A 6,000-nucleotide genomic window follows, 5' to 3' on the forward strand; every position below is an offset into this window, starting at 1 on the left:
TCTTACTCACTCAAATGTGGGACACAGATAGACAATAGTAGGGAAATTTTCTAGCTAACCTTCAAGAAAGGCTGCCCATAATTTTTACATTCTATAATCTAGAGCATGAGAAAATGTTATAAACGTAGTATAACCCCCTTATCACAGCTTGTCCAAATGAATGCTTTTAAAAAGTACACACAAAACTCACTTATAAATGTTGATTTGAAAATTGTAAATAAATTATAAGCTCAAATTCAGCTATGAGTTAAAATGAACAGGCAAAGTCAAAGGTGAATTTTTTTTTAAAGATTTTATTTATTTATTAGAGAGAGAGAGAGAACACACATGACCGGAGGGAGGGGCAGAGGCAGAGGGGGAAGCAGACTCCCCACTGAGCAGGGAGCCCAACATGGGGCTCGATCCCAAGACCCTGAGACCATGACCCGAGCCAAATGCAGACACCTAACCGACTGAGCCACCTAGGCGCCCCCAAAGTCAAAGGTATATTAAGAAAATCTGTTGTGTACTACATTACCTTAACAGGTTAGAAGAGAAAAATCATAGGACCCTCTTGATAGATGCTCAAAAGACATTAGACAAAATTCAACATCTATTCCTGACTTAATAACGAAACTCTGTAGCCATCTTCATAGATAAACATTAAAGAGGGGGGCCTGGCTGGCTCAGTGGGTGCAACTCTTGATCTCGGGGTTGTGAGTTCAAGTCCCACGTTAGGTGTAGATTACTTCAGAATAAGATCTTTAAATACATGAGGAATCAATAGCAAATGCCATACAGTAAAATACCAGATGCATTCCCATTAAAATCAGAAGCGAGGGAAAGGTATCCTCAACACCTGTCATTCTGGTTAAACAAAGCAAAAGTAGGCTTGAATCTCGGTTCGTTGACTGAAGTTTGCAAGAGGTAAGGTGTTAGATTTTTTTTCTGCTTTTTAAATAATTCTATTGAATTCCAACCGTGAGTCACCAGGCCACCAGGCGACTGAAATGTACTCTTGGTCAGGACGGGAGTGTCCCCTCGCTGCCCGGTTTGTCATTTCGGTTGCAGGAGGGGGGTGTCCAGTGGTGCCAAGGCCTCCGGGGAGGGGAAGCAGCTGGCCCTTGTGTTTTTACACCAGTATTTGCCGAGATGTACTTTGGTCTAGACCTTAGGTGTTGGTCCACACATGCAGCTGCGGTGTCCCTTGTTCTCAGCTGCACATTTTCCTAAGGGCTCTGTCGCTCAGCTCCTTCTGCACCCCCTTTGGGCCCATGAGGACATCAGGTGGCCCCGGTGCCTACCTACTGGGAGTGTCCAAGGTTCTTCGCTGCCTGTGGGCTCCTTCTGGACACCCAGCAAATTATTCTGCTGCTCCCCGCCACGTGCTGGAATGCGTGGGAACTGTGTGGACCGCCTCCAATCCAGCCGTCCAGCTCTGCCCAGAGCCCTTTCATTTCTCAAAGAAATGACAGAATCTTGCTGCTTCCCAGGCTCTACTTAGAAAAAGGGATGGGCCCCTTCCGATTGCAGTTTCCCAGTCTGTCAAGGATAGCTGTTGTTCTCCCTTTGGCAGCTTTCCTCTCCCAGCCCCCGCCCTGCATTTATGGCCATGCTTCTGGGGGTGGGGGCCAGGATGCAGCCACACGGGGACGGGGGACATCCCAGACCTGCTTGCTTCCTTCTAACTCTCTTCTTTCCTCTCAATCCAGAGCCTGCTGGTTAATCTAAAGAAGCACTCAACTAAAGCACATCAACCGAAGAAGCGAATCTAAAGATCAGTCTGTGGTGAAGGACTTTGATTTCATTTCCAGTTGTCATGGAGCAATATTTTTGGTCCACATACCGTTCAGTGAAGCCAGTCGGCTGATCATGCATTTGGATATTGTGGCGACATCAAATTGCTAGGAAAGTTTCTAAATGAGTCCTCTCCAAATCTGTACTTACTTCAGCATGGGCCAGGGCCAAACGGCTCAAGGGCCAGCAGAGGTCAGAGGCTGCGTTGAGGAACCTGGTGTAAAGGCTGTCACCTCCTCCTCCGGTCTTCTAAATCCGGTAAAGACATTCAAAAAGGAAAAATTCCAAGAACGTGGGGTGCCTGGGTGGCTCAGTCAGTTAAGTGTCGGACTCTTGGATTGGGCTCAAGTCATGATCTTAGGGTCGTGGGATGGAGTCCAGTGTCGGGCTCTGGACTCAGCGTGGGGTCTGCTTGTCCCTTTCCCTCTGCTCCTCCCCCCACTCACGCGCTCGTTCTCTCTCTCTCAAATAAATAAAGTCTTAAAAAAACTCCAAGAACTTGGCTTCCCTTTCCTGTGCATTCTGCTGTGTCACCCCTTCCCGAAGCCAGGGGGTACAGACCACCCTGGCTGCTGCCAGGCTGGAGAGAAGTGGTCACGAGGTCACAGAAAATAATGGAAATGAAAATTGCATCAGTCACACAGCAAGTTTCACTCTTTTTTTTTTTTTTTAAGATCTTATTTATTTATTTGACAGAGACACAGTGAGAGAGGGGAACACAGCAGAGGGAGCGGGAGAGGGAGAAGCAGGCTTCGTGCAGAGCAGGGAGCCCGATGCGGGGCTCGATCCCAGGACCCTGGGATCACGACCTGAGTCGAAGGCAGACGCTCAACGACTGAGCCACCCAGGCGCGCCCCGCAAGTTTCACTCTTGCTGCAGAAATGAGAAGTATAAAGATTGGGCGGTGGTGGTTGTTTTTTAATGAAGAAAGTGAAAGATTAATCATAATTTGTAAATAAACAGACTACAACTTACAAAACATTTGTAATAAGGAAGTTCAGTAGGATAAAACAGTTACAAAGAAGATCAAGATCAAGAGCTCTTCTCCTGGGCTAGAATGAAAACTAGAAAACAATACAGCAAGGGTGTCATTCACAAAGGCTATGAAACAAAATACTTGGAGGTCAAATTAGTAGGCAGTTACTGAATATACTTGGTAAACATCATAAGACCTTACTGAGATGCTTAGATTTTATTCTTAGTAACTTTATATTGTGAGGAGATGTAAATTTGTCTCCAGTGCAATCCCTTTCTAATCAAAATCACACAGGAGGGGCAAGAGGACTTGACAAAGTGATTCTCAAATCAGTCTAGAAATTAAAGGATGACAATAGCCAGAAAAAAATGTCAGAGGAGAACCCTGAAGAAGGACTTACCCTCTTTGATATTCAGTGACGTTACAAAGCTACGGAAATTAAAATAGTAACTCTGCACAGACCTCAAAAGGGAAATCAGTGGAGCAGAAAAACAACCCAAAGAGAGGCCTGAAGATCAATAAAAATTTCGTACACGATAAATGGACAATGAAAACTAAGACAGAAAGGATGGATTATTTAATAAATGGTGTTAGAGGGCGCCTGGGTGGCTCAGTTGGTTAAGCGACTGCCTTTGGCTCAGGTCATGATCCTCGAGTCCCGGGATCGAGTCCCGCATCGGGCTCCTTGCTCAGCAGGGGGTCTGCTTCTCCCTCTGACCCTCCCCCCCTCATGTGCTCTCTCTCTCATTCTCTCTCTCAAATAAATAAATAAATAAAAATCTTTTAAAAAAATGGTGTTAGAACAACCGATTAACAAATCTGCCCAATTCTCCTGGTCCCCTGTTTGGATTAGATTTCCTCCTCTCTTCAGGCTGGGTGTCGTCATGTGATTGGCATTGGCCTTTGAAATGTGAGTTTGAGTGATGGGGGTCACTTCTTTTAGGCGGGGCAGAGGGAGATGGAGAGAATCTTAAGCAGGCTCCAGGCCCATCGAGAGCCCAATGGGACACAGGCTTGATCTCACAAGATGGGTGTCACTTCTGAGAAGAAGGTTTAAGAGCCATTACACAATTTCCCATGTTTTCATTTACCCTCTGCCTCAGTCTGGGAGTGAGGATGACTCACAGCAGAGGCCCCAGCTGACCCATAAGGAACACATAGTGGGAGAGGGAAATAAACCTTTGCTGCTTTAAGCCACTGGGTCTGGGGGTTTCTGTTACGCAGCTACCGTGACTAGTACAACTGTTGTTTCATACTTCACAACCATCAGAAGAAAAACAGTTCACACCCATGTATTAGAAATGCAAATCATTCATGTTTTCTGGGAGTATCTGTGCTTTCAAAGGGAGTGTTGGAGAAAAGGCATTGCCTATCTGAAAGAATAAAGTGCTGTATGCAGGACCAGCTACGTAATCTGTGGGCCTCAGTGCAAAATGAAAATACAGATCCCTTGAGGGTCACCTGGTTGGCTCAGTCGGTAGACCATGTGACTCTCGATCTCAGGGTTGTGGGTTCGAGTCCCACACTGAGTGTGGAGATTACTTAAAAATAAATTATTTTGGGGAGCACCTGGGTGGCTCAGTCGGTTAAGCGTCTGCCTTCGGCTCAGGTCATGATCCCAGGGTCCTGGGATTGAGCCCCGCATCGGGTTTTCTGCTCCACGGGAAGCCTGCTTCTCCCTCTCCCACTCCCCCTGCTTGTGTTCCCTCTCTCACTGTCTCTCTCTCTGTCAAATAAATAAATAGAATCTTAATAAATAAATAAATAAATTCTTTAAAAAAAAAAAAGAAAGAAAGCAACTACAGGTCCCTTATTTAAAAACTATTAAAAATGGTCAAGATGGTGACAGCAGAGCATTAAAGCGTGCATGGGGTCCTTCTGAGCCTGGGTCCCTGTGACTACACACACAGAACGCACACCCGTGAAGCTTGCCCCCGCCATATGTAACTGATGCGTCTGCATCCTCCCTTTCCTCGCGCTGCAACTTTCTCCCTACTCTGCCTCACATTACACGTCCATCAAACACTAAGGTGGACATTTGTGGTTCATTTGTGAAGTCTTCCCTCAAATGTCACCTTCTCAATGATGCTAACCCTCAACCCCCTTGTTCCTTACCCCTTATCCTGACTGATTTTTCTCCTTAATACTTATCACCATCCATCGTGGAATACATTTGCTCCTTTATACGATTTATGTGTATCTCCTTTACTAGAATGTAACCCATGAGGGCCCAGATTTTTGTCTGTTTTGGTCACTACTGAATCCTCAACACCTAGGACAGTACGTGTCATACAGTGACTGCTCAGTAAATATTTGTTGACCGAATAAATGAATTAAAGGGTATCAATAAGAGAACATGGAACAGGGGCGCCTGGGTGGCTCAGTCGGTTAAGCGTCTGCTCTCGGCTCAGGTCATGATCCCAGGGTCCTGGGATCGAGCCCTGCATCGGGCTCCCTGCTCAGCGGGGAGCCTGCTTCTCCCTCTCCCACTCCCCCTGCTTGTGTTCCTTCTCTCACTGTGTCATTCTCTGTCAAATAAATAAACAAAATCTTAAAAAAAAAAAAAAAAAAAGAGAATATGGAACAGGCATCCACACATTGGTGGGTATATCCATTCAACAGTATTTAATGGTTGCCCCTCAAATCACTGCATCATGTTATCTTCCGGGGGCGTGATAACAACTAAACCACAGCACTGCCTGTCCGGTGATGGAGTTGGGTGCTTGAGCCGTTGCTGGAAATCCTGATAACGATTATGAAAGGTACACTTACAGGATGTCATGAGGCTGGGCCCCTGTAGGGAAATGATTTTTTTTTTAAATCAATTTTACCATGGGGTGCCTGGGTGGCTCAGTTGGTTGGGCGACCAATTCTTGGTTTCTGCTCAGGTCATGATCTCACGGGTCGTGGGATGGAGCCCCGTGTTGGGCTCCCTGCTCAGTGGGGAGTCTGCTTAAAGATTCTCTCCCTCTGCCCCTCCCCCTACTTGTGCGCAAGCACGCCTGCGCACTCTCTCTCTCTAAAATAAATAAATCTTTAAAAATAAAAAAATTTAAAAATTAAATAAAAATCCATTTTACCAGGACATAATTTACATGCCATAAGATGCATTCATTTGAACTGTACAGCTTGCAGCATTTAGATAAATATATAAGCTCATATTCTTTTTTTTTTTTTTAAAGATTTTATTTATTTATTTGACAGAGAGAGAGACACAGCGAGAGAGGGAACACAAGCAGGGGGAGTGG

At 45.6% G+C, this 6,000-nt stretch overlaps 1 non-coding gene across 1 annotated transcript; it reads left to right on the top strand.

Moving 5' to 3' along the window:
• Positions 1-4,211: 4,211 nt before the first annotated feature.
• On the top strand, positions 4,212-4,284 carry TRNAE-CUC. The gene has a single exon. It is a non-coding gene; the product is annotated as a tRNA-Glu (tRNA).
• The last annotated feature ends 1,716 nt before the right edge of the window (positions 4,285-6,000 follow it).

This window comes from Neomonachus schauinslandi, chromosome 10 (genome assembly GCF_002201575.2).
Source record: "Neomonachus schauinslandi chromosome 10, ASM220157v2, whole genome shotgun sequence".
Taxonomy (NCBI): Eukaryota; Metazoa; Chordata; class Mammalia; order Carnivora; family Phocidae; genus Neomonachus; species Neomonachus schauinslandi.